Here is a 19,269-nt window from a genome sequence, read left to right as displayed (position 1 = left end):
AGTTTTTTTCAGCTGGAAGTAAAAAGCAGCATTAAAACTTAAAACGAACAGAAATTATTACCCACAATAGGGGCTCACCTCCTCCTAATACCTCGCTCTTTACGCTAAAGTATTTTAGTAATTTCAACTATTTATTCTGCGGCTTTTGTGATTCAGGGGGTCATTCTTAATGAATTTGGACAAAATTTAAGCTTTAGTTTAAAGAGCGATGTTCTGACGATGGGGTGAACCCCCTCATACATGTAATAAAAACATGAGAATACAAGAGTTCTTTACGTAAGCTAATTTATAAGTTACGTATATCTTTTACTAATAAAAAGATTCGTAAAAAATTAAAAGTTCTAGTTGCCTTTTTAATTAACCGAAAATCGGAGGGCAACTAGGCTTCCTCCCCCGCTCTTTTTTTCTCAAAATTATGAGAAAGCCATTTAGCAAAAAAAAATATATACAAATTTCGTTTTAATTATTCCTCTGCGGAGAGCCAAAATCAAAACTTGCATTGATTCAAAAACGTTCAGAAATTAAATATAAAAAAAAACAAACAAGTTTTTTAACTGAAAGTAAGGAGCGACATTAAAACTTAAAACGAACAGAAATTACTTCGTATATGAAAGGGGCTGCTTCCTCGTCAACGCCCCGCTCTTTACACTAAAGTTTTTTACTGTTTTAAAAAAAGAATTGAGAGAAAGAGTCAAACTTTAGCGTAAAGAACGGGGCGTCAATGAGGAAGCAGCCCCTTTCATATACGAAGTAATTTCTGTTCATTTTAAGTTTTAATGTCGCTCCTTACTTTCAGTTAAAAAACTTGTTTTGTTTTTTTTATTTAATTACAAACTGGTGTCTTATTATTATCTAGTCCATTTTTAAGGGTCATGTTTAAGGTTCCAAATAGATTGTGTTCTATTAGTCTACTTTTTTTCTACTGAAACTAAAACTTAAAGTCTAATTCACATGTGTTTTCAGCTAGACATTTATGTTTAGGCTGAATCAATATCGACCAATCACAATTCGCTTCCTATTTTATAAGCAGCCCTATTTGGCCCTAATTGTTGGTTGCCAGTTAAGGATGTCTAGCTTTGCAAATTTGTGAACTGGACTTCAGAAAAGCGAATGGATGACTGAAGACGGTTTTTGAAATATAATATCAAACAGTTCGTGGAGGCAGTGATTCGTGGACAGTGTTCGTGGACAGATTGATATAATATCAATCAAACAACTGTAGTAAGGAGCGACCCGGCTCAATAGTAAACGAAATTCTAATAAACGAAATTTTGATGCTAAAATTTACATAAAAAGAATCAGATTTTCATGCTGACTTTAAGTATATAAGTTTCATCAAATTTAGTCTTTGTCATCAAAAGTTACGAGCCTGAGAAAATTTAACTTATTTTGGAAACTTGGGGTTAGCACCCCCTAAACGTCAGAGGATCTTAACGAAAATCACACCATAGCATTCAGCGTATCAGAGAACCCTATAGAAAAAATTTCAAGGTCCAATCTACAAAAATGTGGAATTTCGTATTTTTTGCCAGAAGACAAATCACGGGTGCGTGTTTATTTGTTTGTTTGTTTTTTTTTTTTCCATTGTTCATCGTATCGACCAAGTGGTCCTAGAATGTCGCAAAAGGGCTCATTCTAACAGAAATGAAAAGTTCTAGTGCCCTTTTTAAGTGACCAAAAAAATTGGAGGGCACCTAGGCCCCCTCCCACGCTCATTTTTTGTCCAAAGTCAACAGATCAAAATTTTGACGTTACGCTAAAGTTTGACTCTTTGCCACAATTCTGCTTTTTAAAAAAATTAAAAGCTTTAGCGTAAAGAGCGAGGGATTGCGGAGGGGACAACCCATTTCATATACGGAGTAATTTCTGTTCGTTTTAAGTTTTAATGTCGCTCCTTACTTTCAGTTAAAAAAACTAGTTTTTTTATGTAATATATAGTTAGAGTTAGTAAATAAAATCTATAATTGAAACATAATTAAAATGTAGTGGTAGCCTAATGTTAATGCTGAATAGGAATACAGTTAAATAGCCTACAACTTTAAAATATAATAAATAGTATTTTAGAGTGAAGTTACGAATATAATTTAAAAATTTAATTGAAATATAAATGTTATTAAACTATAACGGTAACTTTAGTTTGTAACGAAGACTATTTAAGAGCGACGTATAAAGGTATATTGTTACTATAATGTTAATGGTAGTTTAAGCATATTTAAAATACAATTTAGACTTTAAGTAAATTTAGATTTTAAGTAAATGCTAAAATGTTAGGAAGACTATTAGTGAGAGCAGTTAAAATTAGAATATTAGAGTATAACGTTAATATAGTGTCAATATTAACATAAATATAATTAAAGTATAAGTGTTATATAACATAATGTTAGAATTTAACGAACACTCTCTAAGAGCGTATTTGAAAATGGTATTAATGTTGATGTAGATACAATTAAAATATTGTTTTAGTTTTGAAAGTATAAAATAGACATTTCAAGAGTGCAGTTTAACGTATAATGTTTAAAATAGATGATAATGTAATGCTTTTTTTCCAGTTAGCCATGTTAGTTAACTGGTAATATAAAAATCATAATTTGAATTAAATCAGCTTCATGGAATGGACTATGTTGAAAAAGTTGAGAGATAGGCTAATCGAAAAAAAAAGAGCTACGATAGATAGTCTGAGTGAGAGGCAAAGCTGACATAAGTCTTATTTTCAGAATTGTATAAAAACGATTCCATTTCACTTGTTGATGGATAGTTTATCATTCATCCATCCCAGGTCAGAACTAAGCTTGATAGACAAGGGATTTTGGTAATTCAAATAGTCTATCATTTCTATGAGCCATTTGAAGTAACGATGTGTACCTTACTAACAATGTAAATTAAGTATAAACAGAATGCAATATTACCGTTAAAATACCATGTTTATCCCTATTATTTAAGAGTGCAGTTTAAGATATAATATTTTTATAATGTTAATGTTAAATATAGATATAATTTAAATACAATCTTAAACTTAGAACATATTGTAGTCTTTTTAAGTGTAGATTTATTAAAATGGTTTATGAGATACAGATAAATGAAATTGAGATTGTAGGGAGAATTATCATCATTGAATTTAGCACCCTGGAAATGCAGGGGTCTTGCAATTAACATTATTAATATTAGAAGCAGACTTAAAAAATTTGAGTCGAGGCTCAACCACTACTGTCTGTACTGCCTTCGCACAAAAAGAAGTAGTATCTTTAGCCGCTGAGCTATTGGAATCCCCTTGGACCTGATATTTTGAAATAGGGCTTACCCATATATTCAATCACTTTGTAGAAGATCATCCTTGATAGTATCATGGGGTCCAGAATTTTCTTCCTCTTACCCCAAAGAACCCTTCTCTTTTGCTTTAGACCGACATGGACAGGCAACACTCGTCCCTCAGAAGAAAGGAGAGAGCTGCCCGCCACTCGCCAGTCATCTTCGTCACAAAGCCCTTGAGTGTCAGAACCAGCACCAGCAAGCAAACTTCTTTGTTCCTCGTCGAATTTATCCTCAAGGGAATGTTTGTTGCGCCGTGGACGGCATTTCCTATGTTCAGGGTTATTGACCCCTGGGCAATGGTTCTGGTAGTAATTGCTGACTTCAGTGCATCGGATCTTGGCAGCGTGTTGTCAGACCCTAGGCAGGATGGCCAGTAGCTTAATGGCCAGTGAAATCAATCGTGCTAGACACCTATATATGCTTACTTCTCTCAGGGTCATCATGGGGAGGTTTTCATCACTACCCATTTTTTACAACTACAGTCGGGTTGTGGTTGTCATTACTTTCATCATCCTACAACTACAGTTGGTTCCTAAATGGTTTTTCGTGTAATATAGTTTTATAATTAAGTAATTGTACGATTTATGACTGAGACGCTCTCCAAGTAATCAATTAAGGAAAAGCGATTGCATATCAGTATGATCACCAGCTGTCTATCTTAATTATTCATTTTTTTTTTTTTTTTTTTTTTTTGGTTAAAAATTGATAAAATTTGCGTGAAAGTTTTTTTGTGATAATCTTCCATATTTTCTTCTTTTTTTTCAAATAAAAAGATCATTGCTTATTACAGCCAAATTTTTGAAGAAAGATGTTTCGAATTTTGTTTTCTTAAAGAACATCTTAAAACAGAAACGGTAAATTTCTTGGGTATTTTTAGTGCATTTAGTGCGTACATTTTGGGCATTTATTCATGGGAACGCTTTGAATTATTTTAGTGCTTTTAGAAAAAAACCTGGCAATTTGCAGTGGGCTTATAGAAAACATGAGTGTCAGTAACAATCTTGTTTAAGGTTATAATTTGTCTGATTAAAAGGCGAGATTGGTTCTTTTTCTAGCTAGTTGTAGTCATTTGATATGGACTAGTACAATTTGGTAGCACTTTTAATAAGTCAGCAGCTTTAACTCTATATACGTAATTGAGCCATTTTATTACTTTACCCTCTGAGCGAGATATTAATTCTTACTTAAATACAATTGTAAGATTTCTATTTATTTGATTTTCTGTGTTGGTTCCAGTTTAAAAACATCCCAACTCTCCTACCCCTCAATTGCCTGGAGGTCAAATTTAAAACTTTGCTGATTTTGATGTTCTGTACTTATAATTCCAAATAACGGCAAAAAAGATAAATAAATAAAAGAAATGAGTTCCAAAAAATCAAAATGTAATGAAATAACAATATTATTACTGTGGTGCTTCTTTCAGGGGGGGGGGGGACATAAACTATGTTGTTACCTTATAGGTTCAGTTTCAATTTTTCCATGCATGTTCCTTGGACATTTCTTAGCAATTCCCTCGTGTGAAGGTGACGCAAGGTATGTACTAATGAAAATAAATAATTTTGTTTTAGGATTGGCACAAACTTACTTTCCACTTCATTTATTTTGTATTTATCAGCTTTTTATCGAATGAACAATGTAGGCTTGAGGCTTATTTTCTCGCTATTGCGTAACAAGTTGCGCAATTTTGCGGCGTAGAATAATAATAAGGTAGCAAAGCTAAACCAATTTCTAATTAATAATATATGCAGTGGTGCACTTATTTTATTTATATTTAGGTAAGACGAAAGAGAACAAATAGAAAGTTCAAGGCCTGTGAAAGCAGACGAATATAACGAAGCTAAGAAAAGACAAGAATAGCAGACATATAATACTGAAAGCAGAGAAGTGAATAGAAAGGTAAACTTTATCTGTTACAGTGCTGCAGCCAGAGACTTTTGAGGTTCATTCAGTGGAATGAATTCGTGGAAATCAGGGGAAGGGGAGTAAAATTCATTTTCTACAGTTCAGTTCTACAATTCTACATTTTCTACATTCATTTTCTACATTACTTTATTTTTTCAAAAAGGCATTTTCAGTGGGAGTTCCAAAAATGGTATCTTACGAAACCTAGGGGATACATCCCCGCTGCCCCAATCCAATTGACGCCAGTCGGTTCAGTTCGCCCCTAAATAGGAAAATTTGGTGTAAGTAAGTGTTAGTAGTTTAACGACAATATTAAATTCTTTTCCTAATTGAACTCTCTTAAAACAGTTCATGGTAAAGAACTGTAAGTAAAGAGCGATGCAGCTCAGTAGTAACCAAAACTCTAAGAAACAGATTCGTGATAATAATAGATGCATCGAAAGAATCAAATTTTGATGCTCATTCAAAATATGTAAAATTCATGAGGTTTAATGATAACCATCAAAAGTTACGAGTCTGAAAAAATTTGCCTATTTTTAAAAAAATGGAGGAAACACCCCTAAAGAAAATCACACCTTGAGATTCAGTATGTCAGAGAACCATACTGTACAAGTTTCAAGCTCTTATATACAAAAATGCGGAATTTTGAATTTTTGACCAGAAACAAGATCACGGATGTGTGTTTATTTATTTTTTTCCCAGGGGTGATTGTATCGAACTAGTAATCCTAGACGATTGGAAGAGGGCTTATTTGATCAGGAACAAAAAGTTGTAGTGCCCTTTTTAAGTGTTCAAAAATATTGGAAGGTAGCTCCCACCCCCTTTTTAACCAAAATTGTTCTGTCAAAATTTCCAGATGGCTATTTTCTTCAGTATGGTCAAAAGATCCAATAACTATGTCTTTGATGATTACTTGACCCCCACAGCCCCGGGGAAAGAACTGCAAGTTATGAACTTTGCCCATTTCTCGCATATATTATTGGCTATTGAGAAATATAAAGATATTTTCGGGGAGAGGACTTTCTGGTGGGGTTGCTTACGTGGGTAAATATTTCCATAGAGGAGTTTTGTGGGGAATGGAATTTTCCAAGGAGGGGAGCTGGATTTTTTGACATTAATTAAAAAACTATCAGAAACTTAATAAAACTAAGTTTTTCAACTAAAAGGCAGGAGCACCTTTAAAACTTAAAACGAACAGAAATTATTACGTATATGAGTACATGGCTCTTTACGCTGAAGTATTTTTTTAAATTGTTGAAAAAGCTTATTATTCTTATTGTGTGGATCAGAAGTCATTCTTAAATAATTGGAACAAAAAGTCAAACAAGTTAATCAAGAACAATCGGAACAGATAATTTCTGTCCGTTTTCAGTTTTAATGATGCTGCTTACTTTCAGTAGAGAAAAAGGTTTTGATTTCCTAGAAAGAAATCGAAGCCGTGACGTAGCATTTGTTCCTTATCTTAATTCTTTAGGGGTTCCATTATTTTTCTTTTACTGAAATTCGGTTTTCTCATGGTTCCATGAAAGAAAGAACGTAGAAATCCTTTGGGGGGGACTTTTCAAACAGCAATTAAAGAGTATCTATTTTTCTAAAATTATTTCTATTTCACTTTCTATCAAAAAACGTTCAGTCTATTTCAAAACATGGGGCTTAACCTTTAGGAACCGTAGTTTTGCCATCAAAATAGGAATATTCACTCTGTCAAATGCTGCCGTCATATCAAGGAAAACAGCAAGAATTTCTTTTCCTAGGTGGAATCCCTGCTCTATTTGAATTTCAAGTCTCACAAGACAGTCTACTGTACTCCCCAATACAATAATTAGAGCAAACAAGAATAGGACCAACCCCGTAAACATTAACCCAGTAAACCCGTAAACAACTCTTGGGAGAAAGCCAAGTTGTTCTGGTTGGACTGCTTTCTCAATTGCTGGTAGAACTATCTTTCTGATCAGTCTCTCTATTAGCTTGCAAAGACGTGAAGTAAAGGCGATTGGGCGATATGATTTTAGTGATCTCGGGTCCTTTTGGGGCTTCATGATTGGGATGATTGTAGCCTTTTTCATAATGAAGGGATATGCCCTTCCTTGAGGGACCTATTGAATAAAGCTAAAACTTAGCCTTAAGCAGAGGAGATATATTTGACAACATCTCATTGTGAATTTTGTCTGGGCCCTTGGCACCAGGTTTCAATTTTTTAATAACCATGTCAAGATCCTCTTCTTCAAGTTCAATGTCAATTTTAGGAAGGTCCTATGTAGGTTGCGTAGTAGGTTTATTTTGAGAAGCATGTTCATGAGGAACATTTGCAATTAGATGCTCTATCAGAAGTTCTATTTTTTCTGGTGTTGTGGAAGCAGTGACTCCATTGCGTATCATGATCCCAGAAGTAGGTGAAGACCGTCGTCCAGAGTAAACTTTCCAATTTCTCCAGAAATTTGGTTTTTTAATAGCCCAATTATTACAGGTCTCCCTCAAGGAGGAGTCCTCAGCTCTTTTCTTTGTGTATTCCATGATATAGATCTGGAGGTTATGTTGGGTTGTAAGTTATGCGTATATGCTGATGACATTGCAGTTGCAACCACCTCTCGGTATAGGAGATCCCTTAAGGCTTTAGTCGAAAAAAGCCTTAGATTACATGCAAAATAGGACGGTGGAAAACTACATGTCATTGTCAACAGAGAAATCGGTAAGTGTCCTATTCTCAAGAAAAAATTAATCAAGCGTTCATCCCCCCCCCCATAATGTCATTGACCGGTGTAAGTATTCGAAAGGCAGAAAAGTTTTGTTATCTGGGAGTATTGCTGGATTCAAAAATGCTATGGACAGAACATATTGACTATCCTGTTGGTAATCTGAAGAATAGGGCAAACCTTCTCAGCGCAATTTGCCTTTCTAAAAGAAGAGCTCATTATTCCTTTGTATCAAAACTAATCGACGCAGCAATCGTCAGCAAATTTGAATAAGGTAGTATTTTATACAAAGAAACAACTAAACAAAACCTACAGAAACTATACTTAGCTTTTAATCTAATTTTCCGACGAGCCCTGGGCTGCTTAAAAACTACCCCCCCATCCCAGTTCTGTACTGTGAGCTTCGCATCACATCACTTCAAAAGAGAAAAATAATCTCCAAGCTTGTCCCCTTCTTAATAAAAATGGGATTAACAAATCACATTGTGTACAAAGAATGCATTGCTACATAGAACCAAGATCTCCAGTTCAGGCCAAGGTTGCCCCTCCAGTTTATAAATTTTCTTGTCTGACGAATGATGCTAGCCTCCCATGTCAAGTCCCAACCCCAAATATAGATGGCCTCTCCTCAAGTTTTGATGGAATAAGTATTGCAATTAATCTAGCTTTAGATGATAGGAACAAACATATAGGATCAATAAGTTTAAAATTAGAACGGTATAGGCTGACAATACACTGGAGTGACTTTACCCATATATATACTGACGGATCCGTGTCGGAAACTGGTGCGGGTTGTGCCTTTTTTATCCCTTCAACTGGTATTTTCTTTGGGTTTAAGTTACCTGACAAACTTACTATTTTTTTCTGCAGACATGATTGCTATTCACCAATTTCTTTTGTATATTAAGTCAAATGATATAACAGGTAGTTTTCTTATTTGTTCTGACTCTTTGTCCGTGATAAATTATTTGGCTGTGAAACTAAATTGTGCCAAAGAAATTGCTACACATTGAAATAGTAGTGGATGATTTGCCAAAACATGGCTTTGATGTACAAATGACCTGGGTCCCCAGCCCATGCAGGTATTCCTGGAAACGAGGCAGCTAATAAAAGAGCGAAATGGGCTAGTAGTAGTGGTGAAATTTGAAAAGTAAATTTATCTATAAGTGAATATATTCAGGGTTATGAGGCCTACTCTGCAGAAGTTGAGAAAGCTGATTTTTCAAGTATGTCATCAAACACCATCTTGGATCTATATGATTTTAAGCCTCCCGTACTGGACCTGATTCACAGCAACAACAAATATTTTGAATCAGATCTGGCTGCGCAAAAGTTAATGCAATTCTTTTTCAGTGGAATTTGGTTAGTTCCCCTAATTGTAGTATGTGTAATGTGTATGAAGATGTCCGCCATGTTATAATGTCATATAAAAAATATGAAGTCCAGCGTGAAATACTAAGAAGAAAAGTTGTAAAGTTATTGGGTGCCTTTACTTTTCGCGCAGAAGTTGGCCATTCTTCAGCTCCACCATGAAGCTGAGATATCTGTGTCTGCCCTAGGATGTTTTATTAGAAGTACAAGTTTAAATGATGTGCTATAACAGTTTATTCATAAAAAATATGAAGTCCAGCGTGAAATACTAAGAAGAAAAGTTGTAAAGTTATTGGGTGCCTTTACTTTTGGCGCAGAAGTTGGCCATTCTTCAGCTCCACCATGAAGCTGAGATATCTGTGTCTGCCCTAGGATGTTTTATTAGAAGTACAAGTTTAAATGATGTGCTATAACAGTTTATTCATAAAAAATATGAAGTCCAGCGTGAAATACTAAGAAGAAAAGTTGTAAAGTTATTGGGTGCCTTTACTTTTGGCGCAGAAGTTGGCCATTCTTCAGCTCCACCATGAAGCTGAGATATCTGTGTCTGCCCTAGGATGTTTTATTAGAAGTACAAGTTTAAATGATGTGCTATAACAGTTTATTCATAAAAAATATGAAGTCCAGCGTGAAATACTAAGAAGAAAAGTTGTAAAGTTATTGGGTGCCTTTACTTTTGGCGCAGAAGTTGGCCATTCTTCAGCTCCACCATGAAGCTGAGATATCTGTGTCTGCCCTAGGATGTTTTATTAGAAGTACAAGTTTAAATGATGTGCTATAACAGTTTATTCATAAAAAATATGAAGTCCAGCGTGAAATACTAAGAAGAAAAGTTGTAAAGTTATTGGGTGCCTTTACTTTTGGCGCAGAAGTTGGCCATTCTTCAGCTCCACCATGAAGCTGAGATATCTGTGTCTGCCCTAGGATGTTTTATTAGAAGTACAAGTTTAAATGATGTGCTATAACAGTTTATTCATAAAAAATATGAAGTCCAGCGTGAAATACTAAGAAGAAAAGTTGTAAAGTTATTGGGTGCCTTTACTTTTGGCGCAGAAGTTGGCCATTCTTCAGCTCCACCATGAAGCTGAGATATCTGTGTCTGCCCTAGGATGTTTTATTAGAAGTACAAGTTTAAATGATGTGCAATAACAGTTTATTCATAAAAAATATGAAGTCCAGCGTGAAATACTAAGAAGAAAAGTTGTAAAGTTATTGGGTGCCTTTACTTTTGGCGCAGAAGTTGGCCATTCTTCAGCTCCACCATGAAGCTGAGATATCTGTGTCTGCCCTAGGATGTTTTATTAGAAGTACAAGTTTAAATGATGTGCTATAACAGTTTATTCATAAAAAATATGAAGTCCAGCGTGAAATACTAAGAAGAAAAGTTGTAAAGTTATTGGGTGCCTTTACTTTTGGCGCAGAAGTTGGCCATTCTTCAGCTCCACCATGAAGCTGAGATATCTGTGTCTGCCCTAGGATGTTTTATTAGAAGTACAAGTTTAAATGATGTGCTATAACAGTTTATTCATAAAAAATATGAAGTCCAGCGTGAAATACTAAGAAGAAAAGTTGTAAAGTTATTGGGTGCCTTTACTTTTGGCGCAGAAGTTGGCCATTCTTCAGCTCCACCATGAAGCTGAGATATCTGTGTCTGCCCTAGGATGTTTTATTAGAAGTACAAGTTTAAATGATGTGCTATAACAGTTTATTCATAAAAAATATGAAGTCCAGCGTGAAATACTAAGAAGAAAAGTTGTAAAGTTATTGGGTGCCTTTACTTTTGGCGCAGAAGTTGGCCATTCTTCAGCTCCACCATGAAGCTGAGATATCTGTGTCTGCCCTAGGATGTTTTATTAGAAGTACAAGTTTAAATGATGTGCTATAATAGTTTATTCATAAAAAATATGAAGTCCAGCGTGAAATACTAAGAAGAAAAGTTGTAAAGTTATTGGGTGCCTTTACTTTTGGCGCAGAAGTTGGCCATTCTTCAGCTCCACCATGAAGCTGAGATATCTGTGTCTGCCCTAGGATGTTTTATTAGAAGTACAAGTTTAAATGATGTGCTATAACAGTGAGACACTTGCCGTTAAAAACTAAAATGCTGTATTAATATTAGTAATATATTGTATAGTTGTAAAGTGTATCATCTGCAAAACTAACGTAAGTTGTAATTGTCTATCCCTTGACTTACAATTGTTCTTAGGAATAATTGAGGCAGGCTGACGGAAGTGGCCAAACTAGTGGAGAAAATGGTTTGCCACCAAGGTTACAGAAATGAATCCTTTGAAGGGATTCACCCCGCTTAAAGTAGACATCATCTGTAAAATCCCTTACAATAGTTGCCTAGCCAACTGTCCAAAATTTGTTCAGTTCTCTATTTTGAGATAACAACCCGCTGTTTTTGGAAAAGATTGATATGTACGTGACGGAGCTGAATCATGCTCCAATAACGTTGAAACCAACAACCACAACAACACAAGATATATGTATTGATTTTTGAAATCATGGAAACGATCGTAATCTTCGCACGGTTCTGAAGGATATTGTTCCCAGCGGCTCCTTCCTTTGTAGGCTATGTGTGTATTTTTGCGCCCGGGACGTGTCCAGGTATCATAGGCAGCGCAATAGCTCTGCCTAAGTAAAGAGCGATGTAGGCACAATGTATTATTTATTTATTTTATTTCTTTTTAAACTAGGGCAATTCGTATAGAATCTGCCGTAGAAACTTTGAAAAGGCCTCATTCGATTGGAAATTCAAAGGGCTGGTGCCCTTTTTAGTATTCGAAAGTTATTGAATGGCAACCAATCCCCTCCCACGCCCATCATTTCTCCAAACATATCCAGTCAAAATTTTGAAATAACCGTTTTTTTTAGTGTAATTGAAAGCTCCGGAAATTACGTCTTTGAGCATAACCCCCTCCCCACACACCCACACACGCACAACAGCCGTCAGGACAAGGGTTGTAAGTTAGGGTCTGGGGGTTTAAGGTTTTTATAGAAAGGGTGATCGTATAAACTATGGAGGGGGGATTATTGGATTGGTGCTCATAAGTTCTATTGCCCTATTTAACAGTTAAAGTGATCGGAAGGCAACAAGCCCTGCCCCTCCAAGCCCATCATTTCCCAAAACACATTCAATAAAAATTTTGGGATAGCCATTTTGTTCAGCGTAGTTTAAAGGTCTGGAAATTCTATCTCTGATGATGACAATCCCCCTACAACCCTCAGCAAAAGGGTTGTAAATCATGTCCCAAAGGCTAAGGTTTTTATGTAAAGAGTGGTCATATAAACTAGGAGGAGGCTGATTGGGAGGATTGGAAACCAGAAGTTACAGTGTTTGAGATGGTCATTTGTTGACGTGGAAACTTCGAAAAGGGCTCATTCGATTAGAAATTAAAAGGGCTAGTGCTTTTTTAATAGTAAAAGTGATTGGAGGACAACAAGCCCCCTCCCTCGCATGGCCATCATTTCTCCGAACCCATAACTAATGACAGTAAGGGTATTAAGGTGAAACTTCTAGGGAACGTTTAGGGGAGTTTCAATTAAACAAAAAAAAACTATGTGCACGAAGGTTTTCAAAAGGGTATATAATTAATATCATAGGCAGCACTACTCTATAATTACTAAAAACGTCATTGAAACTTGTAAAGGAGCTAGTTTGATTTCGAAATTAAAAGCTCTAGTGTCGTTTTAAAGAGTGAAAAGAGATTAGAGGGCAAGCAGCCGTTCAAGCCCATTCATTTTCCAATTACATTCAGTCGAAATTTGGAGACAGCCATTTTGTTCAGCATAGTAGAAAGGTCCACCAAATATGTCTTTAAAGATGTTGGGCATGTCAACCCCCCAAAATTATGCACTTTGTCCATTATGTGACAAAAATAAATTTTGCTTTAAACTTAAATCAAAACACATTGTGTTTATGATTGTTAATAAGTTACCACGGCAATATATTGAGAACGACTGGGGGTATTAAGTTGAAACTTTTGGGCTACTACTATTACTACTTCTGTTCTTACAATTTAAATAAATAAACTTTAGGAGGTATAAAATTAAATTAAAAGTACTATTTATGTCAGGTTTAAAATTTGTTTGAAAAAGTTTCTCCAACATACAAATAGCAAGCCAAACTATGAATTCTTATAGAAATTAAATAAACAAAAAATAGTTTTTTTTTAAATGAAAGTAAGGAGCGACATTAAAACTTAAAACGAACAGAAATTACTCCGTATATGAAAGGGGCTTTTCCTCCTCAACGCCCCGCTCTTTACGCTAATGTTTGACTCTTTCTCTTAACTTTACATTTTAAAACAGTAAAAAACTTTAGCGTAAAGAGAGGGACGTTGAGGAGGAAAAGCCCCTTTCATATACGGGGTAATTTCTGTTCGTTTTAAGTTTTAATCTCGCTCCTTACTTTCATTTAAAAAAACTTGTTTTTTTTGTTTAATTTCTAGATGTTTTTGAATTAATGTATGTTTTGATCTTAGCTCTCCGCACATAAATAATTAAAACCAAATTTGCATATTAATTTTTTGGGGCTCAATGGCTTTTTCATAGTTTTTATCGGAAGATTTTGAGAAAAAAGGAGTGAGGGAGGAGGCCTAGTTGCCCTCCAATTTTTTGATTACTTAAAAAGGCAACTATAACCTATAATCTTTTCCGAACGTTTTCATAAGTAAAAAATATACGTAACTTACGAATTAAATTACGTAGCGAACTTCTATATTTGTATGTTTTTATTGTACATATGACGGGGCTCACCCCCCTTCGATACCTCACTCTTTAAATTAAAGCTTAAATTTTGTCCCAATTCCTTTAGAATGACCCCTGAATCACAAAGGCCGTAGAATAAATAGTTGAAATTACTAAAAATAATGTAGCGTAAAGAGCGAGGTATTGCGAGGAGGTAAACCCCTCGTATGCGTAATAATTTCTGTTCGTTTTAATTTTCAATGCTGCTTTTCACTTTCAGTAGAAAAACTTTTCATATTTGTTTTTTCATTCTTTTTTTAAATAATGCTAGAAAATCCTGCGCCCCCTGCATTGAAAGTCTCTTCCCCCATGAGAAGTTCCTTCATGGAAAGATACTCCCACGTACCTCCCCCACAACCAAAAAATCCCCCTGAAAGCGTCTTTACACTTCCCAGTAACCATTACTATATGTAAACACAGGTCAAAGTTTTTAACTTGCAGCCCATCCCATGGGTCCGTGGGGGAGTAAGTCGTCCCCAAAGACATAGTTGTTAGGTTTTTCGACTATGGTGAATAAAATGGCTATCTCAGAATTTTGATCCGGTGACTTTGGGGAAAAATGAGCGTGGGAGGGGGCCTAGGTGCCCTCCAAATTATTTGGTCACTTAAAAAGGGCACAAGAACTTTTAATTTCCGTTAGAACGAGCCCTTTAGCGACATTCTAGGACCACTGAGTCGATACGATCACCCCTGGGAAAAAAACAAAAAAAAGCAAAAAACAAATAAACACGCATCCATGATTTGTCTTCTGGCAAAAAAAAAAAAAAATGCAAAATTCCACTTTTTTGTAGATTGAGGCTTGAAACTTCGACAATAAGGTTCTCTGATACGCTGAATCTGATGGTGTGATTTTCGTTAAGATCGTATGACTTTTAGGGTGTGATTTCTAAATGAGGCAAATTTTCTCTGGCTTGTAACTTTTGATGGGTAAGACTAATCTTGATGAAACTTATATATTTAAACTCAGCATTAAAATGCGATTATTTTTATGTAACTATTGGTATGAAAATTCCATATTTTAGAGTTTCGGTTACTATTGAGCCGGATCGCTCCTTACTACAGGTCGTTACCACGAACTGTTTGAAAACCGAAAATATGTAAAAAAAAGAATGCATAAAAAATACTGTGTAAGTTAAAAACACAGAAGCTAATTTAGAAAACCTTGTCCATAAAAAAGTCTTTCAAAAAAAGTAAAGGGCTGCATTGAGCCAAAAATGAGCAGAAATAATCTTCCAAGCGTATAACTTCAACAAATCACTATCAATAAATAAAGGAAACTCAAAACGAACAAAAATTATAATAAGTAGCCGAGTCAAACTCATAATCAGCAAAAATCAACATGAGCATGACTGAATACCCCCACGCCTCCTGAAGACCAGAACATAATTTGTGCTTTACTAAAAACAAAATACGTTTTAAATGTTTTCACTTTTTTACTTTAATAAATATAAAATTATTAAAACTTTAGGGAAGAAATATCAGTATATGCAAATTATACTGACAATCCATATTCATTTGTCTTTTTTTTCAGTAAGGTGCAAATTATGTTTTGGTCTTGAGATTGAAAAGTAGGGGGGCTACTCCCTCCTCAGTCCATCTGCTCGTTATCCTAACGTTTTAGAGTGCTTTAAAATACTTCTCATTTCAGTTCAACGGCTCTTGAGTTTGAACAGTCATTCTTAAAGAACTGGAGCAAAAAGTAAAACTTCTGGGTAAAAAGTAGGGGGACTGAGGAGAGAGCAGTCCACTCCATATATTGAATAATTTATATTTGTTTTGAGTTTTAATATTGTTGCTTACCTTCTGTTAAAAAACCTTTTTTTTTATTATTGTTTTTCAAATCATGCCGAGGCCTAACCAAATGATGATCTGGGACTTGGGTTTACATATTTGAAGTTAAAAAGAACAAGATCTTGCAATAAGATGGAAGCTATAATCTTGCAGCACTTATATTCCGGCACAATCCAACTGGAGGGAGATTAGAGATCAATTTTTACTACCACTTTCCCCAGACTACCTTTTATATTTACCCCAAAATTCACAGGAAGTTCGAAAATATAGGTGTAAAAGTGTATTTTTTGAGACATCAGACACCCCTCTCTTAGCAATGACCAACAGATTCTCCTTCCTAATAAGTGATGCGAACCTATACCTCACTGTACAGGATTTTGTCGATATAGTGTGAATCAACTTGGTAAATCAGTCTTTAAAATAAGTGGTTGTGTTAGCCGTTTATTTTGCATAAAAGTTTACGTATTTTTTTTTTTACTTTTATTTAACATAATAAACAAAAATAGAAACCATTACAAATGTAAATCGCTGCACTAGGGAAAAAAAATCAGAAATGAATGCGCCATCACACGGTTAGGAACTTAAAACCGCTACACTAACATTTTCTGATATGCCAAATCTAATGATATAGTTCTCATTAAGGTCACTTGCCTTTTTGGGGGTGTTTCACTCCTTTTTTTTGGAGGGGGGGGGGGTGTTTCCTCCTTAAAATCAGGTAAATTTTCTCTAGCTCGTAGTTTTGGACAGGTAACCTTACCTTAATTACCTTAATTCGCACTTCAGAGCGATAAGGTTCAATGGAACCAATAATGTTCCAATGGAACATTTAACGTAATGAATTTTATATATCTGGGATTGATCTGCATAAATAAAAACAATTCTTTTAACATGTTAAGTATTATCAAAACGCCTCTTCAAATTAATTATACTTACAGTAAATATTAATTATTATTATACAAGTATTACTGTAAGTAACTTACTGCAAACTACGACCTCTACTTTATTTTGATATAGATAAACTTCAAAAACTACAAAATATTTATGTATGTTACATTATTTATTTAAAATGTGCGTCCCTAAAATTTCTGCGCCTGGGGCGAGTGCTCCCTCAACCCCCTCTCTAAAAATACACGTGGGGAAAGGGCTGTTGGAAAAATTGTGTGAAACACCAGCCTAAATGTGTTTTGGAGATTTCTAAAAATTATGATGCTTCTGTTCCGAATTTCCAAGTCTCTTTGTTGAAAGGGGTCATCACGAATGTGAGCCAAGGCTAAAGCTAAACCACTAATTAGATCAAGATTGTTAATTAATTTGGTCAAAGTTGGGCTGCTTTCACTGTGAAGATTGTCTTCGCACATTCTGTAATAGTATTTCTAAAAGAAGAAGTAGATGGAAGACCTTTTCAATACCTTCTCTTCTTGTTCCACTTTCCGTTACTTTTTAAAAGTTGTTTCTAGGCCAAAAAAAAGAAAGTAAGGAGCTTTGCCCTTTATTGACTATAATCGTTTGTTATAAACAAATAAAATTAATACAAATTATATTTTTAGCAACGTTATAACCCCCCTCCCCCTTCTACTAACTTATATGACTAAACAACAACGGATCTGACCTATCTAGCTACATTGCTATTATAAAACTCACTACGTCTTATTTTCTTGTTCGATTTTTATTTTATTTTTCTTTCAATGAAAAAAAAAATCTTGTTTCCAATAATTTCTTGTTTTTCAGTGATTCCATTTCTCTCCTATTTTCAGTCGTAGAAGCCTTATTCATGTCCATTTTTGAAATTTTGATATTTTAAGGTTTAGATAAGGTTTTGAAGGCGGTATATTTTTACAAATATTCATGTGGAACATATTAGGAAGAGTATGGACCCTTTTTTTTAGTTATTCTTATATTAAAAACAAGGATGAATTAATTAAACAAGATACCTGATGAAAGTGAAGAACAAAGTTGAAACTTGAAGCGAGAAATATTTCTAAAGTTGCTTAATAATTTGTTCTCCAAATTATTTGGGGGCAACTGCCCCCATCTTAACGACGCCACTGTATGTCACAGTTATGTATAAGAGAGATGCATAGGTCATTGGATTGTAGAACATAAACAGTTTTAAGATTGATACCTTTTTCCAGTAAAGCAAAAATGACAATTATCGTTCAAAGTAACGCACTGATTGTCGTGATTGGGGCTGGTCTCTCAGTTTTATCGGAGAAACAGAACACAACGAAATAAAAGTTGACTAATAAAAGACATACAAAATTAAATTTGAAAAACTTCAAATGCCCTTAAAAACAAAGCTGAACCCACAATGAGTAATAATTGCCCTGAATGAGAGGAGGATGTCACCCTCTGAATCCTGCAATGGTAACTTTTAGATTCGATGCTTGCATTTGATTGATAACACACTGCAGTCCAATAAATGGCCATGTAAACAATTTTTCGATGCATTTTTAAAGTTTCCCCCCCCCCCGAAAAACAATCCTGAATACAGTCTTGATTCCGGGAATGCTGGTAAAAAAAAATTTACCTTGTAGCACAAAGCTGTCAATAAAGAATGTTTCGAACACAATGTCACTCTAAACTATTCTACTGCGATTATATTCACTAAGTACTCTCACTAATAATAATAAAAAAAAAACAGTCATTATATGGTATTTCCCTACAATTCACCTTTCAAATATGACAAATAAAGGTACTTAGGTGTTACGGATACCACACCAAAGAAGTTAAGTTAGGTTAATCATAATGAAATATACCAAAAGTTGATGAAAACATAATACTTCAGTAACAAAATTATGGAAACTATATCAGAGAATTACCTAACCAAGGTTGACAGAGGTTAACCTTACCAACTCCATATATTAAATATTTAATTAAAGTATACCTGCATAGATATCGTTTATCTCACTCAGGCTAAGCTGATTATTTCGAAGTGGATACAGAAAACCGGTTTGATTACAAATCAAGAACAAACTGTGGTCGCTATAACACGTAAATACCCCAAAAAATTATATCCCGCTACCACCTTAAGTACATACCTGTCTGATAGAGGAATTTATGCCAATTTCATACCAACTCCGGTTTCAAAAAGCTCAGCATAAAAACAGTTTCCGGCAGACCCCACCCACTATGGAAAATTCCCCTTGCCATAAAAAAAGAAAAAAAAATGACTTACTAATAGTTAATCAGGCACCGTTTTAAGTTTGAATTATTATAGTAATTTATTTCTGCTTGTCTTAACTTTCAAACAGTTCGTGGTAACGAACTGTAGTAAGGAGCGACCCAAAAGCAAAAAGCAAACTTTCGCATGCAAACCGATTAGGGTTCGCGTAGCGCAGGTGCCGATCTCCTGATTCTCCGCCCTCGGCCGGGGTGCAATGCGTGGTTGGGGGCAAGTCATCCGACGCTTTCCCGTGCTTTTCCCTAGATTTCTCTAGGTACCCATTTGAAGCTG

The 19,269-nt window shown here is 35.0% G+C and overlaps 1 protein-coding gene across 7 annotated transcripts in view; it reads left to right on the top strand.

Moving 5' to 3' along the window:
* LOC136041197 (CCAAT/enhancer-binding protein gamma-like) overlaps positions 1-19,269 on the top strand; it is a 238,193-nt gene that overhangs the window by 154,314 nt on the left and 64,610 nt on the right. For 5 of the 7 annotated variants that reach the window (XM_065725763.1, XM_065725767.1, XM_065725765.1 and 2 more), the window contains one exon: positions 5,085-5,205. The exons of the other annotated variants lie outside the window; for them this stretch is intronic. The gene's annotated coding sequence lies outside the window, so the exon portion shown is untranslated. The remainder of the gene's footprint in view (positions 1-5,084; positions 5,206-19,269) is intronic. 7 annotated transcript variants of the gene reach the window in all.

Source organism: Artemia franciscana, unplaced genomic scaffold, assembly GCF_032884065.1.
Source record: "Artemia franciscana unplaced genomic scaffold, ASM3288406v1 PGA_scaffold_1179, whole genome shotgun sequence".
In the NCBI taxonomy this organism is placed as follows: domain Eukaryota; kingdom Metazoa; phylum Arthropoda; class Branchiopoda; order Anostraca; family Artemiidae; genus Artemia; species Artemia franciscana.
This window is presented reverse-complemented; position numbering and strand designations above follow the sequence as displayed.